This window comes from Lissotriton vulgaris, chromosome 10 (genome assembly GCF_964263255.1).
Source record: "Lissotriton vulgaris chromosome 10, aLisVul1.2, whole genome shotgun sequence".
Classification (NCBI taxonomy): Eukaryota; Metazoa; Chordata; class Amphibia; order Caudata; family Salamandridae; genus Lissotriton; species Lissotriton vulgaris.
The window spans coordinates 191,791,915-191,804,466 of record NC_141698.1 but is presented as its reverse complement, the minus strand read 5'-3'; positions in this window follow the sequence as shown (position 1 = coordinate 191,804,466).

Below are 12,552 nucleotides of genomic sequence, written 5' to 3'. Positions count from 1 at the left end.
TGTTTCACAAGGTAAGGGAGATGGTATGAATTTGAGCTTTATGCAGGGAATGTTTGTTTTAATATCAGGGAAATCATCAGTAAAAGCTAGCCCAGCAGACCATAAAAGGGGCACACAGTCAACAAGCATTTGCAATGCAATAGGTCTTGCAGTTACACAAGTTAAAGCTATTGGAATTGTAAATGACAATGCCTTTTATTTATGTTTTTAAAATGAAAACAAATGTAAAAGGCATTGTTATTTGCAATGTCGGTAGCTCAAACTCATGTAAATGCGAGACCTATTGCATTGCAAATGCTTGTTCTTTTTAGTTACCAATCCGAGTTGGGGAAAAAAGCTTGAAAGCTCTCTTTTATCTTTATAGAGGGTGGCAGGGAAGTTACAAGGGGCTGGGTGGGGGAAACAACTTGGGGACGAGGGGTGGAAGGAACGTCGGGCGTGGGGATGAAAGGTGCTAAAGAGAGGAAAGTAGAGCTGGTAGTGAGAAAGCACATGAGCGAGAAGGCAACACAAAGAGAATGGGGAAAAAGAACACATGAAAAAGTGAGCATTGTAAGGACATAGCAATGCACACATGCTCCAGATTCGGGACAAACAGAAGAGGAAGGAAAGCCTTCAGATCTAGCGAACAAATTAAAGTGACAATGATTTATTTCTTGAATCCCCGACTGTTAAGCCGGCAATGGCAGCCGCTTGTTGGCTCTAGTGAAAGGCGAACTTCGGCTGCTTTTTAGTGCTAAGAGTATGTTTCTTCTCTTTACACCAGGCTCCCCGCAGAGTGCCTGCCTGTTGCTCTGGGGTTGTTTTTGTGCTCAGACTGCTACCCGCCCCTTCTCACCTCTCTGAGAGCCAGTGCCCCCTTTGACCCTCTACCTGCTGCCCGCCCCGCCTCTTCTCTCGGTTCACACATTGGTGCTTTCACACTTAACGTCACCTCCAGCTCGCATTTTCAGAGAGGGCCTCGGGCTCCCTATTACAGCCCCAGGATGAGGAGGAGGAAGAAGAGAGAGAAGAGACAGAGGAAGATTTGGTGGGGGGCGGGTAGACAGATACAGTGGGAAGTGAGAGTGAAGAAAGAGGGGGGAGAGAGAGACGTAAGAGAGAGAGAACCAGTGGGGAAAGAGACCGAGAAGTAGGGAGAGATGAAGGAAGAAGAGAGAGCAAGTGGGAGGAGGGAATGGGGGACAGAGAGGAAGATAGAGAGGGGGGGAATAGCACTGAGGCAATAAGACTCCAAAGGGAACAAAGACACTGGGATCGAGGAGACAGGGAGGGGAGGACGGATGTAAAGGAGACGGGAGAGATGGACAGAGTGCCAGGTGCTGTGGAGTGCAGCAAAAAGCAATGGAGAGAGTGCTAGGAATAGAAAGAGAGATGTGGGTTAGTGGCCAGCTCCGGAACTATGGACCCTGTGGGCTGCGTCGAGCATTGACACATGGAAAACAAGCATTTTTATGGAAACACAAAAACGCCCATCGCTTGAATTAAAATGGTGACTGTCTGACGCACTGAATAATAAGAGGCAAACTAAAGATCACTGGGACGGATTTGACAGTTTTCCATCAAATAGGGCACCCCTCCCAACTGCCCCCATTTGGAGATGAACGACCCAAAAGCTGACTTGTTCGTTCTTACACTGACTGTCCCATTTTGTGGAGGCAAGTGTAGAAAAGAGGTGTTCCCTCATTCGCCTACTTAAAGAAAGGGAGGGTAGAGGTAAGTAAAGAGAAAATGAACAGTACATAAAATCTACATATACAAACAATTGGTCGTAGAGACATCAAGACTCCGCCATGAAATATGCGTTACACATCTTCTGAGCTGTTTTCCTTCCCCCCTCAAGTCAAATAACCCGTTTGTCTTCCCTGTGGCGTGGCGTAAATCATTGCGTTGATAGCTGCCGTGTGACCCTTGGCTCTAAAATGTCCTCTCAGTAACTGGGACATCCAGACAGCACCCATTTTAGAGAATAAACAGATCTCTTATGTGACAGCATCAGGAGTTTGTAGGTTTGAGTAGTCTTAGGTACGCAAAGCCGAAACAAGTGGGAGAGGAGGGGGATATGCTGGGAACAGGCGCCCTCGGAATGCCTGTGCGCCGCGCTACAAATCTGCGCCGTGGGTTAGTGCACCTGCTGGAGCGACAAGTGTATAACCCAAAGGTTATGTTTTTTGGTAGTTTTATATTGCGAGCTCGACCCGGAGGTATGAGAGAACTGCACCAGGTGTTATACAGAGGGACACATTGATTTCTAGGCACGGGGAGATCAAGTGATTTGCACAAAAGCACAGGATGCTTGAGCCTCCCGGACTCAAACCTGGTTCCCCAGCTTCAAAGTCGGCTGCCCTAGCCGTTAATCCACACCCTGTTAACATACTGGTGACATAGGTTAGTCAGTTAAAGAGCACATTGGAAACATCAGAATATAACCTGCAGGTTAAATGTTAAAATACGTGAGGTATCGCTTAGTGAGCTAATACATATACTGCAGATTTTGGTGACTTACAGACTAAACGTTCATATATTTGTGGTGCAATAGCATGGTGAGTTAGTGCACTCTCTGTAACTTTCAGTACTTAAGTTAAACTCCCAAAGGGCTCGAGTCCGCTTTTCATTTTTCAAAGGTGGAGGCTGACTTGTGTAATACCACTTATGTACCAGGCCCCGATGTCGTCATGCTGCAGTGTTGGACGCCACTAAAAACAAGGGGGACGAGAGGGACTCATGACAGTGAGCCATCCTGACACCTCAGCGGGGTTTAATGGCCTGCCCGCGCAGGGAAACACCTCATCAATATGGACGTCCCGAGGGGTCAAGCTGAACACGAGCAACAAGTGAGGCTTTTAAGTGTGTTGTCCGGGCCATTTGGTCAGCTGAGCAAGGGGCTTCGGAGGGGGGATGCGTGCATTTTGACCGCTCACTGAAAAAGACTAAAGTGTCTCAAACTGGAGGATGTTATGCCTCGCCTGCGTCAAGGGGAGCCTTGCTAATCTGAAGGCTGCCATCGCACGCTGGGGACCGTGGACAGGGCGCACAGTGGCGGCGCACAGGCTGTTATTTGCAAAGCTTTTATTTAGGGCCAAGTTGGGCCTACAAACAGGCACTCCGTCATTAAAAGTAACAGTGACTGTAAAAACAAGCTACAGAAAGAGTTCATGCATATGTTTTGTCCATAACAACGAAAGCAGAGCACATGCATATGTTTTGTCCTTAATAACGGAAGCAGAGCGCGTGCATATGTTTTGTCCTGCAGACACGCAAGGAAAGAGGGAGCAACCGAGCAGAGCCGTACGCTTGCACATCTCCTGTCACCCGTACGCGCACATCTGCTGTGTCCTTAGCTAAGCTGTTAGACGTACGCGTGCACATGTCCTGTCTTTAACACGCGTGCACATGTCCTGTCCCTCTTCACCCACCAAACCGACAACAATAGATCTCACCAAGGTGAGCAGCGCATGCGCTGCGTCGCTAGGCAAGACCTAAAAAACAGGCCCCCACGCTGTGTCAGACTAGCCCATCGGGGGATATCTTATTGCCCTATAAGCCAGTACACTGCAGCTCTCATCTGTTCACACAATGCAGCGCAACATCTTTACTTGCGGCCCTTAATAACATACCTTCTACATAAATATGGGCTCTCCAGAACAACAGGCAAAAAATGTGTCTCAGTCTTAGTATTGTCAACTTAGAAAGACTCAGGTTTTGCCTTAGACAAGAATCATACAAAATAAAGTATTTTATATGAATACATGTAAGGTCTTCATAAAGGTGCTTTATCAGCTCAGTCCTGCTAAGTGGATAAAATAAGAATTTTGTGTGCCACTTTTTTAGATCATAGGAGACATGTAAAATGTGATGAATATTAGACTACATTTTGTGGGTGTCAATACATAAATGTGCATTCTTGTTGTTCTCCTTTATAATGTACATGAGTGTAGGTCAGGTGTACCATTTTCTGCCTGTTCTACTTGCTTTATTTTAACACATACCAGTAAAGAATTTAACAGTGGCGGGCAGTGGTAAATGAAACTGGAAAGGCGACTGACAGGCACTGATAAAAATCCTTTGAGATGGTGACAAGAGCCGGGGTAAGATGAGGAGCCCGGCAGGAGGCCTATGTGCCTGGAGGTGGCATAGGGTCGGGAGAGAACCTGGGGGGAGGAGAAGCAGTACTCTCGTGGCGTAGACTCATAGCTCACGGTCTTCACATCGTATGCAGTTCCCCTTCATACAGGACCTGCCCATTAGTCCTCTTTTGTTTCTACTATGATAAGATGGCAACTGCTAACTTCTTGTGCATGGAGCAAAGGAAATAGAATTATTGTTTTAAGAAAAATCTCTTTTTACCCCTAATATCAACTGTAGAGGGAGGGCACTCTGATGGCTCAAATCGTCTGCTTCTAGGCGCCTGGCAGCCAGGTCTGTAGTGCCAAGGCACATACTGCTGGACTGCAGAGCAGGGTTGATGAACCTTCAGTTGTTACGTTCAGGTGCAGTCAGTTGGCGGGATGCTTCATTGCAGGGCCTGCATCAACTGAGTCACTTCTTCAGATCATACAGTGCTCAGAGGGTTGAGTCAGCACCTGGTTCTGAGAAGAACCGGAGAGGTCTTGTGCTTGCACTGAGAAGTGGGCAACAACCACTCCAGCAATGCTGTCATTTGGGAGGGTCCCAAAGCCCTGAATGTAGAGAGCTTCCCACCAAGGTCACATAGAGTGACCTATGTCTTAAAAGGCAGACCTCAATTCTCCTGCTCGAAACCATATCTCCCGTCATCACCGGGACATCAAATTCCATAGAGAATGGATATTTTTTTCAAAAGAACTTTTGGGATCGATGCAGTCCATAGAAAGGGAAGATCTCGGGGTACTTGGAGGTGACGACAGCGGCCAGGATAAGATAAGGAGTCCAGGAGGAGTCTGATGTGCCATGAAGTGGCGAAGGGCCGGGAGAAGACTTAGGAGTAGGAGAAACAGCACTCCCGTCAACGAGAAGCGCACACAGTACCAGGAAGGTCTGTCCTTGTGACAGGTAAGCCTGGTCTCAGCCCCGCACACCTCTCTCCTCACATGGACTCGGCTGCAGTGCACAGGCCGAAGCGGGCTCCCTGTCACAGGCATTCCTCGAGTGAGGTAAAATCACTTGACACAATACAATAAAAGTTTCACCTACCTATTGCATCGTGTTCGTTCGGTGATCCTCTTCTTCCTCTCAGTAGTTGGTGGCTTGAGCTCAGGATCCCAAAGCCTCATCCAACTCGCTCTATTAATCCAGGCGCTGCTCCCTGAAGTGCATAAGGTTCCTCCCTGCTGCTGGCCACGTCCTCAGACTCTGCCGGCATGAAAGACAAAATGGTAATGCATTTGGAATGCTCTTCCAAATCATATTCGTTTGGAGGACGACTATATGTCCTTCCGCTAACAGCTGAAACGTTCTTGTTCCCGGTCGCCTAAAGCCGGTCATTTGGGTGGGTTCTGTACCTAAACGCTGGGAGGTCTGCTGGTAGCCATGCGCTTTACAAGTCCCAATTCATTAATTTACTTTATTACCATTTGATTTTTCATATTTCCTGCAATAACAGAGGTGAGGCGAAACTCCTCCGTTCTTTCTTTCTCAGAAGCAAACACCAGCTTTGAGAAATGTATTTCTGATAAACATAAAAATAAAGACTAAGCCAAAAAACACTGCCCCTTTCCCAGCAAGTTTATTGAGTTTTGTCATATAAATGCAGTAATTAGGATGTTTAGCAGCATACAGTTCTTCCGTAAATAAATCACAAATAAAGTATAAGTATAGTGCAAAATGCTTGAATCCATCGCGCTCGCACAAATTAGGACGGATGAATGTAGGCAAATAGGTTAGGTATGCAAATAATCACATATTTAGTATTCACACATAACACTAAACAGGTTAACAACAAATGAATACTTATCATTCTATACCATTCGCATAATAGGTGCTTAAGGCTTATATAACCATTCCTTGCAAGGCAGGTTGGAAGTACAGGGTTCTTCACCCATGAGCCCACTTTCTTTCTCTCATGATCTGTCTTACTCCTGTTTCAGGGGTTTCGAAGTTCAACAGAATTTCATCCCACAGGTGGCAAACAGCCTTCTTCTCTGCTCTGCATGTAGGCTTTTGGATTTGGCACAGCATGTGAGGCCCAAATCATTCCCTATCATTTGGATTGTGATCCAAGAAGGTTCTCCCAACAAATTTAGCACGATGTGCGGTTCAAGCCATACTAGTGGTTTCAAAGAATCAGTTAAGTTAGGCACACAGTTCATGTACTGATGAATAGAAGAATATTCTCTAGTTTGAAGAATGTAAATGTCTCTATATGTCTACCACCCCTAGTCCGAGAGCCATTTTGTGAAACACTTAGCTACTTTCATAGGGTGTGAGGCAAAACACTGATAGCAAGGGCGTATCTAACATACATTTAGGACACAATTACTGTGTCTCTATCACCATAAGAGTCTGGGGCAAAATAGTTAATCTGGGAGAGACCATATCAAAGAACTGCACTTGGTCAATATCAGGTGTATAGAAACCCCCTAGTGTCACATTGAGACCATATAGCCCGCCATGTACGAACACATATCGCCCTGAGTATCTATGTCTACCTATATCACTACAGATGTAACTCCGGACCTATTCCAAATCAAGGTTCCTCTTGCATAACAAACACTTGGCCCCTCCACCAGCGTTGTAGATGGACAACTATAATCTTTTCTCAGGTGTTTCTTGTAGAAAGATCATCTGTGCTGCCGGTCTCCTCAAGTAAGCATGAAGGTAGTATCTCTTAGTGATGGGGCCCATTCCTCACTTTACACATGAGGAATGTGTAATCATTCAATGCCAGCTTTGCATTATTTCAAATCAGGGAACCCCTCCCCTCCTGCAGTCTCATCCACCCGTTGCTACAAAAAGATAACCTCTCTCCTTATCTGACCCAGTTCTCCATTCGCAAGGCATTTGAGTATTGTATTCAACTTGTTAGAATCACTAGAGCTCAAAACATTACAATCCAACTCCCACTCCCCTGGTTTGTGCCACAATGGTGCTCAGTCCAAACCTTCCTAATGTCAAAATTTCTAATCAATTCTCCACAGCACATCTCCTTCGGTGACTTAGTTACCTAGATAATGTGTCTAAGCAAACCGACAGTTTATCATGGATACAGAGTGTCACATGTGCCGCACTCCAGTGCAGATAAGACTGCGTACAGTCAGTGCATTCTACCAGTGAACACAAGTCATCAGCAATATGCAGTATCACATAATGCAGTTCAATGCCTTCACCCTCCGAGATGTCCAAATGGGAGCCCTCTTCGCCTTTGCTAGTTGCAGATGATTGTGGACTAACTGTGTCTCCCTCACCTTGGATTATTTACAATGAGGGCTTTACAACCCGGTTGATTTGAGGGGCCAGGGTAGCCACTGGAGTACTCCATGTCGTGCCCTGTGTCTTTCCTTTACTATTCAGCCTCACGCTGAGCTCTAAGCCAGTGCAGGTATCTCCAGGGGATAGGACCAACAGGGGACTGACCAGACCGCACTGTTCATGGAAGCCTCAAGCAAGATGCGCTAGCCACAGCAGGCCTTGGGAAGCTTCCAGTTGTGCCATGCAGTTGGATCTGTTTCTGTAACTGTAAGATTGTTACAGTATTAGCCGGTCCTACTGATAGAGCGCGCGGGTCACCCGGCTCACCAAACTTTTCCACGCACTGGGCCCTTTGCGTGATTATTTCCAATGTTAACGTTTTTATACTGGGGTGAACCAGGCGATTTCACGCACGCTCTTATGAGTAATCGGTTGGGTGACTCTTACACCACTTTCTATTCATGTACCTGACTTACCCCAGGCACATTACTCCTGACAGATCAGGAGCTAGCAGTGGATAGGTGATAAGGGTTTTCCTAAAAGGGAGAAGATTCTACTTTACACATTTGGTACCTTTGATATTACTTTAATGTATAATGACCACAGACACCTTGTTGGTTTTAAGGGTTTTATATAGTATAAGTTTAGGACGAAAATGCCATTACAAGCAGGCAAATGCACAGTAATACATCAATGATAAGTATTAGAACCAGAATATAACTTTGGAGGAGAGTGAGTATCATGGAATAAAAGGGAACACTATAGGGCATGGATCATAATGAATATTTATCTAATACAGTTTAATCTAGGGCAAGGACGTGAGGAAGACCTTAATGTGTGACCTAATAATTTTATACTATTTCCTAAACCTTATGCTATCTTTCTAACTTCACGGCAACCATACTAAGGGAAAGGGAATAAGTGGAACAAGCTAGATAAACAGTCGGGTTTATCAATGTCCTATAGGAAGGGTAAAAGTGGAAACATTTACTAATAATCAATTGCATAGAATTACATTCAAAGGAGATATGGAGAATATCACAGGCAAGATTGCTTTAATCAGAGGAGGAAAGTTGAGAGTAAGTACAGACAGACACCTATGTCAATAGTTACCTAGGTGAGAATGAGGACTAACCCTGGCCACGGGTCAGTTGGGAAAGAACGGGACAAGGACCCTCAAGGATTCAGGAATACCAGAAGGTGAGCAGGTACAGCTCATGGACAGTCAGGACAGGATACCCCTCGGGTCTGGGTCAGGACTGGGTTCACCAAGGCACGACCAACCCCTTACAGCATCGGATGCAACGCCAGCGTTACCCCCTCTTCTGCACGGAATCCGCCAATAACCCCGATTGGGTTTTCGAATCTCCCAGCAAAGTGCTTCGCTTAGCACTTAGGACTAATTTCCACCCCTTGGAGTTTGTGGAAAGTTTCAGGCAGAATGCTCCGCAGCACTCTGTATCAGGCACCTATAGAGTTCGTAGGGTCAGTGACAGGTCTGCTAGTCGGACAAGTCGGACAATTTCTCTAAGCTAAGCTAGGCTATTTATACAAGTTTAGATCCCCAAGACCACCCATAAATGTTGCAAAATGACAAAGTCCCATCTTCTGATTGGTCAAGGGAGGTGGTTTGGTCATAGGTACCACCTATACTGCACGTGACATTACCCCTCCCCCTAACACCTGGTTCCCAGGCCTACGTGTGGGAAAGTACAATAGTGAAGAAAAGGTTTGCAACATTGTTGCGCATTTCAGAATAAAAATAGAAAGTCTTCAAGGGCAAAGGTGCGCCTGGAAAGGACAGTCCCCTTTTCAATGGCCAATCTGGTCAGGTTCCATTGCTGCACGTCCCAGATCTTTGTTCACGTGATGTGGGATACGTCAGCGTCAAAATGGATTCCATCCTCAATTCAAGGCCCTCATTTACGCGGTACATGAAAAGTAAGCGAAAACAAATTAATAACACAGAATAAAATGAATACACTGTACACCATGACCAACTACTCTTAATCCCTTATTTTATAATACTTATAGCATTAAGAGTTAGTGCAGAAAAGATGCATAGATAAAAGCGGCTTAAGATAGCATGAAGCATGATTAGTGACAAGCGGCCATTTTAACACCACTGCGCATGTGCGAACTTTTCCCTCCAGATTGCGAGTGCGTCACGTCACATGGGTATGACCGACGCATGCGCAGACTGAATTTCTGCAAAGCGGCCATTTTATTAATGTGCAAGCTTGATTATGATGAAAAACACATAGGCAAGCCTCCTAGGGACACCCGTGTGTTGGGGAAATACAAATAAATGACAAACAATCGGAGTTAGTACAGTTATGATTTAAAGCGAGGTTCATGAAGAGAGCAAGTCGCGTTACGTGCGAATCCTTGCTCCATCAATCTCCTCTTTGATGATATTTACTATCATCACTACACATGAAAACAGATGCCAACTTCATTCATCCAATTCATCCATCTCAACCTCAATGAACTTATTGTTGAGCTTTCTCTCCGCCTCTCTGTGTGTATGATTGTTCTTTATTTTCTTATATATCTGGTTTCTTAATTCTTCTAATTCTAAGTCTTCAGCTTTTCGCTTTCCTCTTTTATTCACTACATATTTTCTGCATTTCTGGCATTTGCAACAGATGAATATGATCAGAACAATCACACCTATTCCAACTATTGGCATCAGTATTTTCCATAAAAGGCTTTTTCCTAAGTTAGAGAACCAACTACCTACAGAGGAGAGACCATCAGTCAGTCTCTTCCAGGCACTGTCAACCTCTAATGGTTTAAGCTCTTTTTCCAAATTAGTAATGTTTCTTATATACTTCTTAATTTCGACACTTTTATCAGGAATGTAAGTGCAACAATGTTGTGCCCTCAGCATCCTGCAGACTCCGCCCTCTTTTGCCAATAAGGTATCAAGAGCAAGGCGATTCTGTAAAACCATCGATCTGATCGCAACCATTTCGGTATTGATCATCAGAAATCCAGCAGCAGTGTCAGTGGATAACCGATCCACTACTGTAGATAATTTGCAGATTCTATGAGTATTCAGAGCTACCCCCATTCCAGGTATCAGTGCACTAAAAATATCACCTATAATTTCTCCTACACTTTCACGTTTTCTACGCACTAAGCCATTAGTAATCTCATTGCTTCCAGCTGCATTGTTCACATGGTATATTTTCGGAAAGACAATGCCAAAGTAGCAGCTTCCATACCAGTGATCCGGCAATTTGAAATAAGCCTTGTTTCCACATATATAATAAATTCCTGGAAACACAGGTTCTGACCCATTTTTGAAACCCCAACCTCCAATTACCTTGTAATTATGTTCACACTCGTTGGAACCAATGAATACATTGTTATAATAACTAGTCTTTTCTCTATGAAGACAGAGTTTTCCTTTCCGTTCAAAATCCAGCAACAGAGCAGGAGTAACTTCGCTTTGTGAGGTGTTATCCATGTTTTCTGCCCATCTAGGGGTTCTGTTCTGTTCGTCATTTGCCTTTTTCTGAAACTTTTCCCTTCTCTTCTCTGCCATTTTCAAGAACATTTTCTCTTGTGCATGTAAGGCACACGTCAAGTTGTCTCTACGAGCTTCATTCAGATCTATGTCACCTATAGTCAGGAAATATTCCCCCATGTAGCGAGTCACTCCACCAAGGGTATGTACAAGGTTCAGATTCCCTCTAATAGGAAGTTCTGAAAAGATAACGTCAGTGTTTGAGTAATAATACTGTAAAGTGCTTCTATAAAATAAACTAGCTAAAATACTACAGGAAATTCCATAGGTCAGGGGTAAATGGTGATATGTCACGCCTTCAGCTACTGAAGTAGGTAGCATCATGCAGACATAGCAATCTTCTATTTCCATAGCTTCTACATAGTGCACTAAAAGGTTTGCGAAAACATTTAAGTGTGTCCTGTTCTTCATTTGGGGATAATGTAGTTCTCCCTCATCTGATGCTTCTAAGTCGGGTCGTGTATGTCTCAGACTCATTGCATTGTCATGTCTTTCTACACTTCGTGGTGTTTCTTCAGTATGTACAATTTCCGCGTTTTGTGTCGTCAAGTCTGTAGGATACATGTTAGGGTCTTTGCTTATCATAAAAGGTATAAACACTGTTAATCCTATCCATATCATTACTAGTACCACTACACTACAGATGCATATTTTACAGCATGTCTTGCAACAACTAAATCTGGACCTTCCAGTGACATTTGAATCAGACATTTTATCTTACAGGTGGCTTTCTCAACCCCTCTTCGTTTCTTCTCAGCTGAGGTTTTTACTTCGCTTCACCTCAAGGAGGGTCTTCGTCCGAACTCCGATCAGCAATGGACCCTTCGTCGCTTTTGCCACAAGCTTCGGGCTCATCAATTTCTTCCAACACCAGATAGGTCCACTCAGGGCTCCGATACAGTTTGTTCTGTTTCTTTACTCTGCCGCCCTTTCGGATGGACTTTCCTCGGGCTTCTTTCCTTTCACTTTCAGCCCGTTGTTGGTCCTTTAGTTTTTCTTCGACTGTTTTTATTCTTATTCTTAGTCTTTTTACATATCGGGGTTCATCCTTCTTTTCGATCCTGTTTGTAGTCGAGGAAACTTGCTCTTCCTCGTGAACCCTTTTGCTTTTTCTTCTTTGTCGCACTATTGCTTCAGCAGTGTCCTTTTCCCTACCTGTCTGACTAGTTCCAGGTCTTTTATCTATTTCTTCTGCCTGGTCCTTAATCTGACCTAGTTCAGGGGTAGACTGTTTTTGATCTTCGTTTGTCAGTGATTCACTGGACTCTTCTTCCTGAACACGTTCATCTATTACTAACTGGCCTGGTTCATGCTCTTCGATCTCTTGATTTTCTTCCGCATGAACTTCTGCTTTGACTACTATCTGTCCCTTTCCAGTCTCCTCTGGCTCAGGAGGAGGAGTGTCGATGACTTGTTCTGTCCCTACTTGGCCTATTCCCTGATCAGATGTTATGATGGCTTTGATGATCTGACCTTCTCCTTCTTGTTCTGACTCACCTGCACTGTACCACTCACTACCTAGGTAAGAGTATTTTCGGGTTCTTATTGGATCAAGAACCTGGTCATCAACAGGAAACCATTCAACTTCTTGACTTGTGCCGGGTAGTTCGATGTCAGCGGGATCCGGACCC